We start from the raw sequence: 17441 nt of genomic DNA on the forward strand, positions 1-17441 counted from the left end.
CGCCCGCCTGTGGAGAAAGCTAGTCCATATTTTTTGAGCACTCCTTCCCTTGGGATGGGTGGGCTTGCTGAACCTTTTTAAATAAGCTCTTCAGTCTGAAAGGCCCGATGGTGAGAACTGTGCTTTCTTTGGTGTCGGTGTGTCACGCAACTGCCACATAGCATGGCATCGAGATTTCTTCCTGTCTGGATTAACAGCCGTCACTCTTGACTCCTGGCGACATCCAACAGCAGGTCTGCTGTCCATCCCTGGTTCTGTGGTCAGCACGACCCCAGCAGGCCTCTGTGTGGGCGAGCGCCCTGGGCTGGCTCTTTCTGGCCGTGGCTTGGCCGCATCCTCCTTGTGGTTCATGTACTGGTTCTCTCACCATTGGGAGTAATTGTTGCTTCACAGCAACCTTCAGAGCCACTCGGATTTGGGAGAGTCCCGTTGAGGATGTTGGCGAGGCATTGATGAGTGCTCCTCTGTTTTGAATTCTTATTCCTAGATGACTTGATTTTTGTTAAGATGGACATTTAGATTTTTTTCTAAAAGGAACAAGTATTCTGTAGTGACTTTTCCAGCAGAGATGTTAAAATGGTATATTGTTATTTTTAAAGTTGGTTGGTAAAATAAATACACAGGTATGCAGGAGATGTCTCTACCCCTTGAGGCGTGGACAGCTGTGGGTGGGGATGTGTGCGAGGCCACATGCAGCCACGGGGTAGTGGATGTTTTATCGACTGCTTCAGTGGAAGGTATTTTCGTATTAGGAGACACTCGGCTGTGTTATGGAGTAGGTGGCTTCATTGGGTAGTGGCTAGGAGTGTTGGCCTGCCTGGGTTTCCATCCCAGCTTCACTGCTAACTAGCTGTGTGACCCAGGCGCATCCTGAGCCCCAGTTTACTAGTATAAAAGGAAGACAGCAAGCATACCTACCTTACAGGTAGTGAAGATTAAATGAGAAAACACATGAAATGCTTAGCCCAGGTCCTGGTGAACTTGGATGAATTGGAAAGAATGAAACCAGAGGCTTTAAAGACATTTGGGGCTTCTCACAGGGCCGTGTGAGGCACCCTTTTTGGCCATTAGTGGTTGGTCTAAACAAAACTCTTGGCAGATGCCTCCACTCAAGGTGGCACAACTAAGGAAAGAAGGAGTGCTCCCTGTAACAATTCAGGGCTCTTGGGAATAAGGTAAGGACACAGCTTACGCTGTCTCTGGGTACACGTGTTCCCTCATTTCTTGTTTTGCAGCCCTTCTAGTTCTAATTTAGCATTTTAATCGAAAAGAAAGTGAAATCTTGTTCTCTTACGGAATATGTATTGATAAATAAACATTATAACTTGCCCTGGCTTCATTGGTTACTGCCTAACTGTCCCCCATCCGTTTCCCCAGTCAACACTCTTCCTCTGTTGCTTAGGTTCAGAGAATGGAATACATGCTGTGCAGAGTAAATCTACTGCAGATCAGCCATGAAAACATCCAAAAGTGGAACATAAGAAAATATTAAGAAATGTTTTGTCTTTTAAAAAAATTTTTAATTGTTTCTTCCAGGCAGCTTTGCATCTTTGCTGGTCTAGAATATAATAAAGCGTTGGATGATGTTTTTCTTCTGGCAGAAGAGCAAACGTTAAAGTAATGACTAAAGGAGACCAAAGCAGTCAGATTTATGAATTAGAAGAGCCAGTGATGTAAATTTGGTTAGCTTCTTTCTAGGAAGAACTGTAACTCTAGGGAGGGATGAAATAGTGAATTTAACATAAAAAACATTTTGGTCTGAACGTGAGGTGGCTCCAGCCATGTACTCTTTTGGAGTAGGGGAATAATAGTTTAAATGATTCAGCGCCTGATGCCATTTGAGTCCAGTTTGGTGAGGAAGAATTGGATGAAAATGCTAATTTATAGTTGACTATGTGGAAGAGGTGGGCTCCTGATAATATGTATTTAGAAGGCCGGAACCAAGTGAGTGTTACTGCAGAACTAGTAACTGTGGTATTCTAGGATTTCAGAGCTGGAAGAGAGTTTTGAGATTGTCAAATCCAACTAAAAAAAAGAAAACTAAAGAGATTCATCTAGGCTGTCCATTTAATTCGTAATTTTGATTACCTTGGAGAAGAACAACCAGCCACTTGTATTTGTGTTGCCCTTCCCTTTCCTTAATGTTTTCACTTGTTGATTGCTGATGTGCCTCCAGTAAAGTCATTCATCCACTGGCCTGGTAGCCCAGGGGCTTACCCTATGCTACTTAATTTGAATTTCCAAAAATCCTTTTGGGTCTCAATTCTGCTATTTGTTTCCAAGTACCCTCAGATAAAGCAAATCTTTTTGCTTCCCTAAACTGACACACCTATTTCCCTCTCCTTTGAGCTTGTGAATTTGTAAATTTAACCTGTAGAGCTTCAACCTCCCCTCCCCTTACAAGACTTTAGACTCCCCCCTACCCCACCCCCACCCCCAGGACATGGATTTCAGTTGCCCACTTAGGTGGAGTTGGCTCTTTCTTTGATTCCTTTGTAATTTAAGTCATGTGGGGGAGGGATCAGCATTCTCTCTGCTATTTGACATTTCTTCTCCAGACTACTTTTCTGCTCTCTAGCAAAATCTAACTTGGTTCTGTGACTCAGATGGAGCTATCTGTGATCTTCTGTACCATCTTTTCATTGTCCTCTGCTTCCATTGCAACTCTGCTGCCATCCGAGGTTACTTTTCTGTGGGTGACCCTTCCTGGTCCTGGACACACTCCTTGACCCAGATACCCAGGTTCAGCCTCCATCTTTGTCTCTGGCCAGTTAGTCCCTTATCGTCATCGTACTCTTAGGATGCTGTATCCTTCATTAAAAAAAAAGAAAACAGCCTTTAAAGTTTCAAATGGTACAAAAAGTTATCAAGAAAGTAAATAATAATAATAATAATAATAATCACCTGAAATCATATAGTCCAGAATGACTCTACTGTTAACATGTTGGTGATTATCTTTGGGGATAAGACCCTATATGTGTAATACATACACATTTCTGAGACATTTTTACATAAATGAACTCATTTCATACATTTTGTTCCTAGGGTTTTTACTCAGCGGTTTATCATAGACTTTTTCATGCTAGTAAATATAAAAATAGATAATTAACAAAAAACTTTTGGAAAATTTCAGATACACACAAATGTAGAGAGGATATAATAGTGAGCTCCCATTATCTATCACCCAGCTTCAATAATTATCAATTCATGGCCAATCTTATTTTTTGTCTGTTCCTCTAATTCCTGCTCTCCGAGTCTTCCATCAGTCCAGGATTATTCTGAAGCCAGTCATAAACATGATAGCATTTCATCTATAAATTTTTCAGTATGTATCTTTTAAAGATAAGAGCTCTTTAAAAATTTTCCAAACAGTAAACAATAATTCATTATCATCAAAATACATCATTACACATCAAGTTTTCAGTTTCCTCAGTTGAGTCAATATTTGAAAAGTATATTTGCTGTCAGGATATAGATCATTTTTAATGCCTACATGATATTTTGTGAGGATATACCTTAATTTATTTAATTGTATTAATGGACATTTAGGTTATTTCCAATATTTTACCTTTATAATAAACAGAAGTGTGATTAAAAAATACTTGTAATTGGCTCATGATCAGTTCTTAGAATTGGAATTGCTTGGTCAGAGAAATTGTTGATCTGTATTTTTTTTTTTTTTTTAATATGGGCAGGCACCGGGAATCGAACCAGGGTCCTCGGGCATGGCAGGCAAGCATTCTTACCTGCTGAGGCACCGTGGCCTGCCCTGATCTGTATTTTTGAAGCACATTGAAAACCTTGGAAATATGTATCAGTTCATATTGATTCCTAACAGTCAAACTTGGTTTGCTTTTTCTTCTGCAATCCTCCAGTAATGCAGGATTTTAAATCTCTGCAAATCCAGTAGTTGGATATTTTTCTTTGCATTTCTTTCATTATTAATGTGGTTGAATATCTTTTCATATGTTCATTAATTGCTTCATGTCTTTTTGTATTTTTCTTTTCTTCTTTTTTTTTTTTTTTACATGGGCAGGCACCGAGAAACGAACCCAGGTCCTCTGGCATGGCAGGCGAGCATTCTTGCCTGCTGAGCCACTGTGGCCCTTTTTTATATTTTTCTATTAGGGTATTTGTCTTTTAATTGACTTATAAGAGTACTTGGTATGTTAAAGAGCTTGGGATGTACATAACTTGGTATGTTTTTAGCCCTGTCATGTACACATGTGTGTCTACTTTCCCGATATTGTCATTTGTCTTGACTTGTTTATGCTGTGTTCTTTCATACACATTCTTATTTGATGTATGTTCTAGTTTGCTAGCTACCAGAATGCAATATACCAGAAACAGAATGGCTTTTAAAAAGAAATTTAATGAGTTGCTAGTTTACAGTTCTAAGGCTGAGAAAATGTCCCAATTAAAACGAGTCTATAGAAATGTCCAATCAAAGGCATCCAGGGAAAGATACCTTGGTTCAAGAAGGCTGATGAAGTTCAGAGTTTCTCTCTCATTCGAGAAGGTACATGGTGAACACAGTCATGGTTTCTCCCTTGGCTGGAAGGGTACATGGCAAGCACAGTGTCATCTGCTATTTTTCTCTCCTGGCTTCCTGTTTCGTGAAGCTCCCCGGGAGGTGTTTTCCTTCTTCATCTCCAAAGTGCTGACTGATGGACTCTCTGCTTCATGGTGCTGCAGCATTCTCTGCTCACTCCGAATCTCCTTCATTCTCCAAAATGTTTCCTCTTTTATAGGACTCCAGAAATTTATCAAGACCCACCCAAATAGGTAGAGACATGTCGTCACTTAATCCAGCTTAACAACCACTCTTGATTAAATCACATCTCCAGGGAGGTGATCTGATTACAGTTTCAAACATATGGTATTGAATAGGGATTATTCTGCCTTTATGAAATGGAATTTTGATTAAAACATGGCTTTTGTGGGGTCCATACATTCTTTCAAACCAGCACAATATATAATCAAATTTACTAGGAACTTTCTTTAAGGTGCCTACATTTTGGGATATTAGACAGGCCCTTTATACCCCAGGGTTATGACAGATTTATACTAGCAATATTGTTCCATTACATTGAAACCTGATTTACTGGCCTTGATTTGTGATGTAACAATGAAGTAGGGAAGTTAAGTATTTATTTTTCCAAATGGCCAACCAGTTGTCCCAATATTGTATTTATTTTCTGACTGTTTATTATTGCTTATAAAACTGTTCATCTTTTTTTTCCTAGCTTTCTTATGGCTTTTTTTGTTTTAATTTTTAATGAATGATATATACATATATAGTGCCCAAATTCTAAGAATAAATTGCAGGTTAAGATACAGACCGTTGTGAGCTTGCAGAAACCTCCCTTGCACTTGTCCTCAACAGTGCCCTCACTGCTCTGTCTGCTTCTTCTGGTCAGCCATGTTGTTGTGAACAGCAGTAGTTCATTGAATATACCACCATTTATACATTTACTACTAGTAGATGTTTGCATGGTTTCCAGTTTTTGGCAATTGTAACTATTAATAGCTTTGAACATCCCCTCAAAATGCCTTTTGGGGTGTGTGTGTGGGTGGGTGGGTGTATGCATTTCTGTTGCGTATATATGTATGGGGGTGGATTGCTGGGGCATAGAATAGGTATAGAATAAAGCATAGGCTTTAGTACATGCTGCTAAAATCTTTTTCCAAGCATTGTACCAACTTACCTTTCCATTTGAGAATTCGATGTGAGAATTCTAGTTGTACTACATCGGAACAATTGTTGTTAACACTTTTAAAGATTTTTAGTTTTTGGGTGTGATGACAAAAGATGAGAGCACTTTATTTTATATGTTTATTGGCCTTCTGAATGGCTTTTTCTCTGAGATACCTGTTTCAGTTTTTCTTGCTGATTTTAAAGAACTGTGTTGTTTGTCTTTCTATACTGATTTGTTGGACTTCTTTATGTAACATTCTGGATATATTCCTTTGTCAGATCCATGTGTTGTAGGTATTTTTCTCCCAGTCTGCGGTTTGCCTTTTTGGCTTTTTAATATCTTTTGATGAAGATAAGTTTTTGTTGTTTCTCTGCCATTTGTGCTTTATATGTTGTTTCTGCCCTGTTTTAGTTTGCTAAGCTGCCAGAATGCAATATGCCAGAAATGGAATGGCTTTTAAAAAGGGAATTTATTAATTTGCAGGTTTATAGTTCTAAAGCTCTAAAAATGTCCAAGTGGGGAAAGATACCTTGATTCAAGAAAGGCCAGTGGGTCAGGAACACCTCTGTCAGCTGGGAGGGCACATGGTGACCTCTGCCAGCTTTTTCTCCTCATTTCATAAGGCTTCCCTGGGGGTGCTCTCCTGCATCTCCAGAGGTCTCTGGCTGTGGGCTCTGTAGCTTTTTCCAAAATGGTTCCCTCTTAAAGGGCTCCAGTAAGTAACCCCACCTTGAATGGGTGGAGACACATCTCTATAGAAGTCACCTAATTAAAAGGTCCTATTCAGCAACTCTGAATCAGGGCTCACATGGCTTTTCTGGGGTGCACAACAATTTAAAACCAGCGCATGCCACATTCTCTTTTTCCTTCTTGGATTCACAGTATCATCATATAGCTGTGCATTTATTATCACAATCAACTTTTTTTTCTTTCTTTGTGAAAAATAACATATATGCAAAAAAAAAGCAATACATTTCAAAGCACATCCCAACAGTTAGTTATTGAACAAATTTCAGAGTTTGGTATGAGTTACAGTTCACGATTTTAGGTTTTTACTTCTAACTGCTCTTAAGATACTAGAGACTAAAAGAAATATCAATATAATGATTCAGCAATCATACTCATTTGTTATATCCTACCCTCTCTGTATAATTCCGCCATCACCTTTGACCTTTCTCCCATACTTTACGGGTATTTAGGCTATGCCCATTCCAACTTTTTCATGTTGGAAAGGGCTGCCAGTAATATGGGGTAGGGAGATGGAACTAGCTGATGTTCTGGAGAGGCTGGGCCCTCCAGGTTTGAGGACTTACCTGGTCCTGAGACCCATCTGGAGGTTGTAGGTTTCTGAAGATTGCCTTAGTGCATTGAACCTTTGTAGAATCTCATATGAAGCCCTATGTGTTCTTTAGGATTGGCAGGAAGGGTTTTGGTTGGGGTTTGACAAGCTGTGATAGGTAGCAATGTCTTAACTGAAGCTTGAGTAAGAGTGATCCCCACAGCAGCCTCTTGACTCTGTTTGAACTCTTTCAGCCACTGATACCTTATTTGTTACACTTCTTTTCCCCCTTTTGGTCAGGAAGGCATTGTTGGTCCCTCAGTGTCAGGGCCAGGCTCATCCCTGGGAGTCATGTCCCCTATTTTTAGTCTTTTTTATATTGTTCCATTTGCCTCATTTCTTTTCTGTGTTCTCCATCTTATTGTCTCTGCTTCAAACTGTATATTTTCTTTGGCCTTGTTTGGTGTATAGTTAATTTTACTATACTGTAGTTACTGTATTTTTCAGTTCTAGAATTTCCTTGATGGTTTTTAATTCTCTGTTAAAGTTCTTATTTTATTTATTTATTTATTTATTTATTTTAACATGTGTCCCCTTATTATTTTTATTCCATATATTCTACTCGTTTTCATATTTTATTTTATAATTTAGTGAACATATTGATTATAGTTACTTTAAAGTTTACTTCTGATAACTTCCCTGTGACTGTTTCTGTGGTCTGCTTTTCTCTTAGCTGTTGATCATGAGATGTCTTCTTGTTTGCTTGGGTGTTCTTTTATTGAGTGTTAGGTGCTTTATGTAAAAACTTATAGAGAAAATTTTAGTCTCTGGATGACATAGTCCTTCGAAGAGGAGTGACATTTGCTTTTGGTAGGCAGGTAGGCTATGGACAGTAGTAATTTCAGATCTTTTTAACCCAGTTAGGGATTGAGGTCTTTTGAGTTTGGGCATGTCTCTTTGTGAGGGGTAGTCTCTTGATAATTTTCAGTTTGCTTTTTTTGGGATGTGGTTCTTGGGTATATTAACCCAAACTTCGAGTGCTCACCAAGAGCCCTTCTCCTTATTTGTCTTCCCAGTCCTGTGAGTGCCAGAAAGAGGCTCTGCTCGGTTCGCTTTTTTCACCCTCTGAGCTGCTGGTTCTGAGCTGGCAATCTCTTTGAGTAGAAAAGTGGCCCCAAGTGCCTGGCTCACTTCCCTGAGTTTCCCTTACCTTCTGGGTGTATAGATCCTGACCCTTTAATTCCTCCCTGCCATAGTAATGCTGTGATAGCTTTAAATGGATGAAAATATGTATGTGTTTATTTTTACTTAAATCTTCTATTTATATTTACTAGATAGTTATAAACAGCAATGGCTTTCAGTGGGAGGCTTGATCCAAAACAACCTGTTCTGCTCTTGCCAAATATGAAATTCCTACCTTTATTTTTTTCTGCTTTAGACTTTAATCTACTAGGAATTTATTTTTTATGTGATGAATCTTAGCTCTAACAAAAATTTTCCCCAAACACAATCCAACTTTGTCCCTTTGGTTTATAATCTCACTGGTAGTTTTCTTTTTCTCCTTCAAGGGACAGAAACCCCAGGCACATGGCTTGAGCAGGAGGTGTGTTGGCTTATATAGCTGAGGAGTCAAGGAGCTGGGTGGTTACCCATCACTCTTCACTGTCTCCCCTCGATTAGTTACCTAGTGCCGTCTAACAGATTACCCCCAAACTGGCTTGAAATGCCAACACGTTCTGTAGTTCAGGAATCTGCGTGCAGCTTGGCTGAGTCCTCCCGCGCAGGGTCTGCCCCGTGCTGAGTCCTCCCGTGCAGGGTTTGTCCCGTGCTGCCGCCGAGGCATCAGTGGTTTGATCGGGGCGGGATCCACCTTCGCAGGTCGCTAGACCGAGGCCTCGTCGTTTCCCTGGCCGTTGGCTACAGATTGCCCTCAGTTCCTGCCCACTTGGGCCTCTCCACGAGGCAGCTCTCGACACTGTAGCTTGCTCTGTCAGAACAAACAGGCAGGAGAGCCAGAGAGAGAGAGAGAGAGAGAGAACGCGAGAGCACGCGAGCAAGTGTCAGCAGGAGAGAAGTCACTGTCTTTTGAAACCTCATCTTCCCTTTGCCACATTCTGTTTGTTGGAAGCAAGGCACTGGTTCAGGGTGAGGAGATGCAGCAGGGCAAGGTTCCGGAAGGTGGGGTTGTTGAGGACTGGCTGAGAAGTCAGCCTGCCTTACCCTCTAGGAGCTGGTGTCACCTCTGACATGTTCCCTTCAAGTGCCAAGATGGCTGATGGCAACTCCAGACTCATATTCTACAAGCCCAGCAACCACGGGTCTAACACTCACCCCTGACTGAATCACTAAGGCATTTGGGTGGAATGTGCTGATTGGCCACAGTCCCTGTCCATTCTGGTGTTTGAGGGGAGAGCTGCCCATGAACTTCATGGGCTGAGAGAGTAGAAAGATGGTTCTCAAAAAGAAACTCAAGGTGCTGTTGCCACGGGGTGATGGGTTTTAGATCTGCATAATAGCCTGTGCTTACACACTAGATCCCCATTGCTTCCGGTCTTTTGTGTTTTGTAGGGTTTGCCTTCCGCCTAGTCTTTTTAAGAAAATATTTCTTCTCATTCTGTTGATATGAATTTTAGAGTCAACTAATTAAGATCACCCCCAAAATTTCGTAGTGGTTTTTATTAAAATTGCATTTATTACACAGTTTAAATAGTAAGATTAATATTTTCTGCTCAGAAACATGCTGAACAGCTCATCATGTATATTCCTCAGTGAAGTTATGTAATTTTCTCCTTGGTTCTAACCTAGTTTTTTGAGGTTGTTCCTCTATATTTTATATTTTTATGCTGTTGTGAAAGTACTTTGATTTTTATTTTTTCTACCAAGTTAGTTCCGATCTAAAAGAAAACTACTGATATATTTTCTAATGATTCTAATGAGGGCAAATGATAAATTTTGTGTCTTTTCAATGTTTCTGTTCCTTATTTTGTTATCTTGTCTAATTGATATGGCCACCATCAAATAGTATTAATGCTACTCAGCATTCCTGTCTGATTGTGAATTTAATGACAATGCTCTCACCTTTTCTGTCCGTATTGATTATTAGGTAGATATGTATGCATGTGTTTAAATCTTGCTTATTAGAAGGTTTTAAAAAAATTATAAATGGATGTTGAACTTTATGAAATGCATTACGGAGGTAATGAGGTAAATAATATATAAAGCTTCCTAACATTTACTTTTGTGGCCTTGACTCCACTTGGCCATCGTGGGTTCTTTTAATGTGGCTGTAGATTGTCTTTGCAAGTATTTCTGTGTAACTATCTATAAGTGAGGTTAGTATGTAGTTTTTTCCTGTGCTTACCTTTTTTTAGGTTGGAGTATCATTGTTAAACTACACCTTTTCAAAATCTCCACTGTTCCATCCTTTAATGTGGTCCTTAGTGTCACTTGAGTGACACTTGCAATTTCAGTTGGTAAATGGCCCCTGGGCCAAATCAGGCCCACTGCCTGTTTTTGTAAATAAAGTCTTATTGGAATGCAGCCATGCTCATTTGCTTACCTGTTGTCTGTGGTTGCTTTCACGCTACACAGCAAAACTGAATAGTTGTGACCTTTTGACCCTCAAACCTAAAGTATTTACTATACTTTGTGGCTCTAAGAAAAAGTTTATCAACCCCTGCTCTGTCTCTTCTGTTTCCTTTCCTCTTGGCCTCACTTGTAAACCTATTCAGCTTGTACGTCAGCCTTCTTGCTTCAGTAGTTTTCTTACCAGGCAAAATTCCTGGTAGTAGAAATATATATATATTAAAAAGTACAAAGATAAAAATAAAAGTGCCATAATAAAGGTTTTTTTTTTAAAAAAAGGTTGCATGTTTAAATAGGATGGTTAGGGAAGGCCATACTGAGAAGGTGATATTTGATTATGTCACTCAGTTTCCAACTCTTTTGGTACTTTTATTTCCCAACCTTACCAGTCTTTCACTTGCTCAGGAATGTTAAACACCACCATTCCTTTTTCTCCTGGCCATCCTTTGAGCTGAGCTTATACTTCACCGTCTGCAGAAAGCGTTCCTTTATCTCCCTAACGAGGTGCTGGCTGCCCCTCCCCTAAGGTCCTATGGTCCTTGCCTGCCCTTATCACAGGGCTTTATCTTTTCCTTTCTAGGACCCTGTTTCCAGACCATTAGCTCCTACAGTGCAAGGACTTGTGCTGTTTGCTAACTGCTGTGTCTACCCTACATGGCATAGGGCCTGGTACAGGTTCTGTGCCCAGTAGATGGTTATTGAGTCAACCAGTGGACAGAGGATGAAGCATGTGGAGGAAGATGTTCCAAAGGCATTACCATCTGGAGTGAGTCCTGGTAGGAGGGACAGAGCCTGAGCAGCGAAAGGGTGTGTTAGCCTGGCCTGTTGATTAGCATAGCTGGGGGAGAGGGGCGGGGAGCTGGGAAGGAAGTGATGTGAGTGAGGGGTGGGCTGCAGTTGGAGGCAGGTGCCTCATCCTGAGAGCTGTCTCTGTCTTGCTTAGGGGTTTGCACTTTATGCTGTGGGTCATGAAAACAACTGAAGGGTAATGAGAATCATGGTTAAATGTGCATTTTAAAAAGGAAGGATGGCTTGGGAAAGAATCAAACCTGTAGGCCAGGAACTCAGTGAGAAAGTGATTTTTTTTTTCTGAGTGTAGGGAAGAGATGATGATGGTCTTGCGTAGCTAAAGGGTATTGGTGAGATTGAATAAGGTCTGAGCAATGTTTAACAGACTTGGTACTCAATGGAATGTTTGTAAGAACAGCTTGTGCTGCCTCATCTCCCGGGGCTCTGTTTTGTAGAACGAGGATAATAGTACCCCTTCCTAGGGGTACTGTAAAGATTAAATGAGTTAACATTTGTAAAGCATTCAGAATAGGGCCTGGCACATAGTAAGCACGTGTGAAGTTTATTAAGTACCAATAATTGTATTTAATTTTGTAGTTCTCATTTTTAATTGGTTTTATAGCAGTGTTATGTGTATTGGGACATGTTTCCTGTTATTGGTGCTACTAATAGTTCAGTTTTCTCTCTTAAGGTATGACTGTAATCAACTTTTATTTCTTTCCATTAAATAGGAATACCAAAGTTTGAGTATAGTTTTTCTCAGAGAAATTAAGGTTAGGTTGTTTTAGCTAATTGAGTGCATTTGCTGTTTTTGTTTATTTGTTAACATATGGTCTCTTAAGCTGTTTAAAGTTTTCTTAATGGGAGGTTAAGTTTGCATATTAAGTATAAAGATAGTATAGGGACATAATTGTAATTTCAGCAATGCATTTTTAAAAAATAAACAATTTATGTTTTGATGCTTGTTATCATGTAAGTATAGGTTGTAATCTATACGCTATACAAGGAAGAAAGAATTATGTGAACGGTGAGTTTCTGGTAGCGTTACAACAATGTTTTTTAACAAGTCAATATTTGTGGTTGTGTAATTGGGCCTTTGTAATATTTACTAAATATAAACCCATAAGAATGGCTTCATATTAAAAAAATTACAAAGAAGCTATAATTGGATATATTGTAGTATACTATTATTATACTGATAATTGTGTTGTTAAATAATATAATTTGTGGCAGGGCCTTGGACTGCCATAATATTTAAAGTACCAGTGGGGATGAAACACAGACTGAAATACGAGAAGAAAATGGGGGTGGGGAGATTGTTCCAAAAAGCTGAATGTGTCTAACCAGGAGCTTACGTACATAGAGAGTGGTTGGATACTAGTGTAGAATCATTAGATTTTGAAAATAGAAGTTTAACAAGGTCAAATGAATGCTGTCTTTTAGAAAAGATTTTGTGAACCAGTCATTTTCAGTTCTCTACTTAGGAAAGCAGTGACTTGATGTTGGACTGTTTTGCTCTAGGGAAGTGGAAAATTGGAAGGCAGTTGTGCTCAGAAGACTGGTAGGTGCCCCCCTCAGTTGTGTTATTACACCTGGGTAGTGGTAAATTATATATATATATATATATATATATATATATATACATAAATACTTTTGTTAGTGGACAGATACTTGATGGTATTTACTGGTAACAACTGACATGTGACCAGCAGTGGTCACTTTAGGGTGACCAGCTCTCCTGGTTGGCTTGGGATACTTCTGGTTTTAGTGCTGAAAATCTTGCATCCTGGGAACCCTGTTGGTCCTTGGCGAACCGGGACGGCTGGTCACCCTGTAAAAATTGTTCACATATCATACTGTATAATTCTTATAGGGAAGCTGTGAGGTAGATAGGGCTGGTGCTGTTGTCTCCATTTTTCAAGTGGTTGGAGACCCAAGAGCCCCAAAACTTGTCTAGGGTTACACTGCTAGATTGAGAGAGCTTGTCTTCACATTGGTTGGAATCCCAAAGAATGAAGTGGAATGAATATCTTGATAAATTGGGAGTCTTTGGGGAGACTTTTCTAAAGTTGGATACCATTGAGTAATGAAAGACAAATTGGTCCTGTGTTACATTTTGGTTTGGAAATTGGGAATGACTGACTAGACTGAAATGTGGCTTTACAGAACTTACTTGGGGTGTATTTTAATGGTGGACAAGTTGTGATTGTATCAGCAACGTGATAATTTTATTTTTCCCAGGAGGGATTGAAAATAACGTCTTCCTATACTTAGCTGGTTCTTGCTGTACTTCATTATCTGTCACTGAGTTCTTTATTACATTATTCAGTTATCCTTTGGGTTTTCCCCCTTTAGGGAGAAAGAGTGGTGTTTCAGAAAAGCAAGCACAATTATAAGAAGGCTGAAGCTGCATATTTAGGGGGTAGAGGGTGGGATCCAGTTCTTGTAAGTGATGATGGTAATAACTTTTCTGTATGTAACTAGATTAGTTTGTATAGGTTTCAAGACAGTCCGGCTTTTATACTGAATTTCATTTGGTCATAAATAATTCATAATATTCTAGTATAGTGATTCTTAAAGTGATGTAGGTGAAGTAGACAAGACCTTTATTTAAATGCCTATTCCCCATTCTTCCACCTTCCCTGCACCTTAATCACTGTGCATGTTGAGAGAAGTTTTAATGGGAATAAGTTGCGCATATGGATGGTATGTAAACAAAAAATGTTTGCGCACAGCTGCTCCTGTGATAGTTAGCCTGAAATAGGCAGAATGGTGTCTCTGTATGGGTGTGCGTTTGTCTTCCAGCCTACAAATTTCTGTTGGAGTGCTGGCCAGCTTGTGTATATAGAAAGCAGAATTATAAGAAATATACCTAAGGGTTTTTTAAATTTAGGTTTGACTTGGGCAAATCTGTTGTGCAATATCTTCAGACATTTAAGAGCATGGTGAACAAATATTTGAGTAGTTTAAATTAGTCATGTGGAAACGAGTTGACCTCTAGAGGGTCTGTCCTGTTCTGCTATTTTTCACTGTAAAATCTTTTAAGTGCTCAGTTGTTGGAAATGGCTGTCCTTTTCTTCATCTGGCTTCGCTATGGCTGACCAAATGACATCCTAGTGTACTTGTTCACAGGGTCCTCACTCCTTATAAAAAGGCCTTTAAAACTGTTTGTCTTGAAGATAAGGAAACTTAGATAAATCATTTTGGTCATGACCCTTTGTCTTTGACAATTTGCAGATGCAATACTGCAACTGTAATATTACATCAAGAAATTTGAAACAAAGTTGGCATGATACTGTTGAAGTTTCCTTCAAAAATATGTTCAGTGACTACCAGGTTGATGAAGAGAAGCACTTAATTTTTTAATGTTCTAGAGAAAAATATTTAACTGCTTTATTAGTTTGCTGTTGCCATAAAACAAGCGATCTCAAAATTTAGTGTCTTAAAGTGACGATAAACATTTATCATCCCACACAGCTTCTGTGGGTCAGGAATTTGGGAGTGCCTAGGCCCAGGTATCCTGGGGTCTCTGTTGAGGTCTGGAGGCTTGACAGGGGCTGGCGAGTCAGCTTCAATGAGCCCTCCCCCATGTGGCTTTGGACAGGTGGCTTCAGTTCCTCCCCACAGGGACCTCTCCATAGGGCTGCTCCAGGGTCCTCACAGCGTGGCTGCTTGCTTCCTCCCCAGGGAGTGATCCAGGGGAGAACAAGGAAGGACCCAGCCTTTCAAGCCATACTCCCATCATTTCTTCTGTCTCCTGTTGGCCACAGATGCCAGCCAATAGGAGTGTGCTGGGAAGTGGGGGCTGGGGTGGGCACCTGGATCCCAGTAGGCTCTTGGAGACTGGTCCTCTCAGCTCCATCTGCAGCAGTGATCTGGTCCTGTCAGTTCAGGAGTGACAGAGATCTATCTGCCTTTCAAGGTTATGTCTCGATAAGAAAGTCATATCCGCCTGGCTTGATTTTTAGAAAATTTTACATTACCGTTTTTCAGTTTATCTGTGAACAAAAGAACTCTCAATCAGATTTTTGTTTTCTAATTTCCTTTATGGAAAGGAGAGCTTGTATTTCCTTTGTGATTTTGACACATTGTGTTATGAAATAGAGATAATTTTCTATGTGTGTAAGACTCTCTGTGGGGTATGCTAGTAACTGTGCCTTGTGGAGATAGGTTAGGCTTTTAAAAGCAGCCACAGTAACCAACCACTTGATTTCCTTTTAGGGCAAATGTCCTATCTTCTAGGCCTGATGTATTTAATTGAAAATTGGGGTAGAGAATATGGCTAGGTATTTGTTCATTCTTTCGTTCGTTCATTCAGGAAGCTCTGGAGATGACTTTTTTTTAGAGGCAGTGTAGAGGCATGTAGACCAGAAATCATGCCTTTAGATCAGTGGTATTTAACCAGGGGTGATTTTGTCCCCAACCCCAACCCCCTTTGGGGAAATGTCTGAAAATATATTTGTTTGTAAAAACTGGGTGGTGCTACTTGGATCTAGTGAGTAGAGGCCAGTGATGCTGCTAAAAATCCTACAGTAAAGGATAACTCAACACCACAAAGAATTTTCTGGTCCTAAAGGTCAGTAGCATGCATTTATTGGTTCTCACTGGAGAAAACCAAACGGCAAATGAGAAAACATGAAATATAAAAAGTTATTAGGTATCACACCCTGTCTTGACACATGTGGGGTTAATGAAATTAGTGGACTATAGTCGCAGATCTTAAAATCCTAGGCCAGGTTTTTAATGTTAGGTTCCCTTTGAATTGCAAGGGACAGAAACAGTTTTAACCAAAAGAAATTTATTTTAAGGTTATTCCTGGAATCCAGGAACAAAAATGATCCCTGTTTTCATATATAGCTAGAACTACCATGTTAAACTTCTGTCTTGAATGGCACTTATATGTGGATTTACTTTATTCTTTTCTCTCTTTACCAACTGGGCTTTCTTTATTTCTTGATCTATAAGTCATCTAATTACTCTTGATTGAGCTTTATGTCATAAAATTGAGGCTTGCAAGAAAGATTGGCCTGTTCATCGCAGTTCTCATGGAGGACCGTGTTTGGCCTACTCCCGGACAAATTAACTGACTTGGCAGCTGTTGCAAGAACCATGCGGCTGCAATAGAGGGAGGAAGAAAGAGCAGGTCTGTGCCAGGCAGCCAAAGCCAGGGTGTCCACTGCATTTCCCCAGGGACCTGATACAGTGCAGCCTTGGAGAGTACAACTTAATTTTATTAGGATTGACCTAAGTTGGACGTAAGTCTTCCTATAAGGCTCTTATTAAAGTATTCCACTCCTGGAATAATTTTTGTGAGTGTATTCTCTGGTACATTGGATTTCCTGGGTTTTGGAATTTTTGCATGAATGCTGATTTTCAAAATCACTGCTAAGGTTCGCTGCAGAAATAATAGGAGCAGGATTGAGAATCAGCAAAGGGAAGCCAGTCATCTCGGCAGCTGTGTTGTTCCTTTATGAATTAGCTTGCTACCTTCAGAAATGGGAATTTATTGCCCAATTAAATAGTGGATATATAAGCATTGGAAGTACAGGAAAGGCCAAAACCTTCTGTTGTACTACCAGGAGATTTCCATTTTGATAATGGGTGATTTACATTATTCTTATGAAGTGCCTGTGTTGGCATATATTAAAAATGGATTACTCTGAGCAATAACGTAATGGTAATTGTGCATGGCGGGATGGCTTTCAAAGTGCAGACAGGGTCACAGTGGGTCCCTGAGCTGGGGTTTTGTTTCTGATGTCTTGTACCTCCCCAGCCTCTTTATCCTTTGTTTTGATGGGAGGTGGGGAGGAGAGGGCCCCATAGGGCTGGGTTTGTCCTTGCTTTGGTTGAGGTGGCCGCCTAAAGTAGACTTTCTTTAGTTGGCAGTAAACAGATACTATTCTTATGGTGTCTTCAACACACATTAAAAATAGCACATTTCTGCTGCCAGGGGAGAGGAGCCAGTACTTGCGCCAGTGGCATCCCACTAATGGAAAGCCACTTTTCAACCTAAGGCATCTCCCCCTTTCTTTCTGTAAGTTTCCTCCTCTCTCTACCTCCAGTCCCTAACTATATAGATTTACAGTGCA

At 40.0% G+C, this 17441-nt stretch overlaps 1 protein-coding gene across 6 annotated transcripts in view; it reads left to right on the forward strand.

Annotated features, from left to right (window-relative positions):
• Positions 1-17441, forward strand: part of TFDP1 (transcription factor Dp-1) — a 121814-nt gene that overhangs the window by 25524 nt on the left and 78849 nt on the right. The gene's annotated exons all lie outside the window — the stretch shown is intronic.

This window comes from Tamandua tetradactyla, chromosome 4 (genome assembly GCF_023851605.1).
Source record: "Tamandua tetradactyla isolate mTamTet1 chromosome 4, mTamTet1.pri, whole genome shotgun sequence".
NCBI classification, from domain to species: domain Eukaryota; kingdom Metazoa; phylum Chordata; class Mammalia; order Pilosa; family Myrmecophagidae; genus Tamandua; species Tamandua tetradactyla.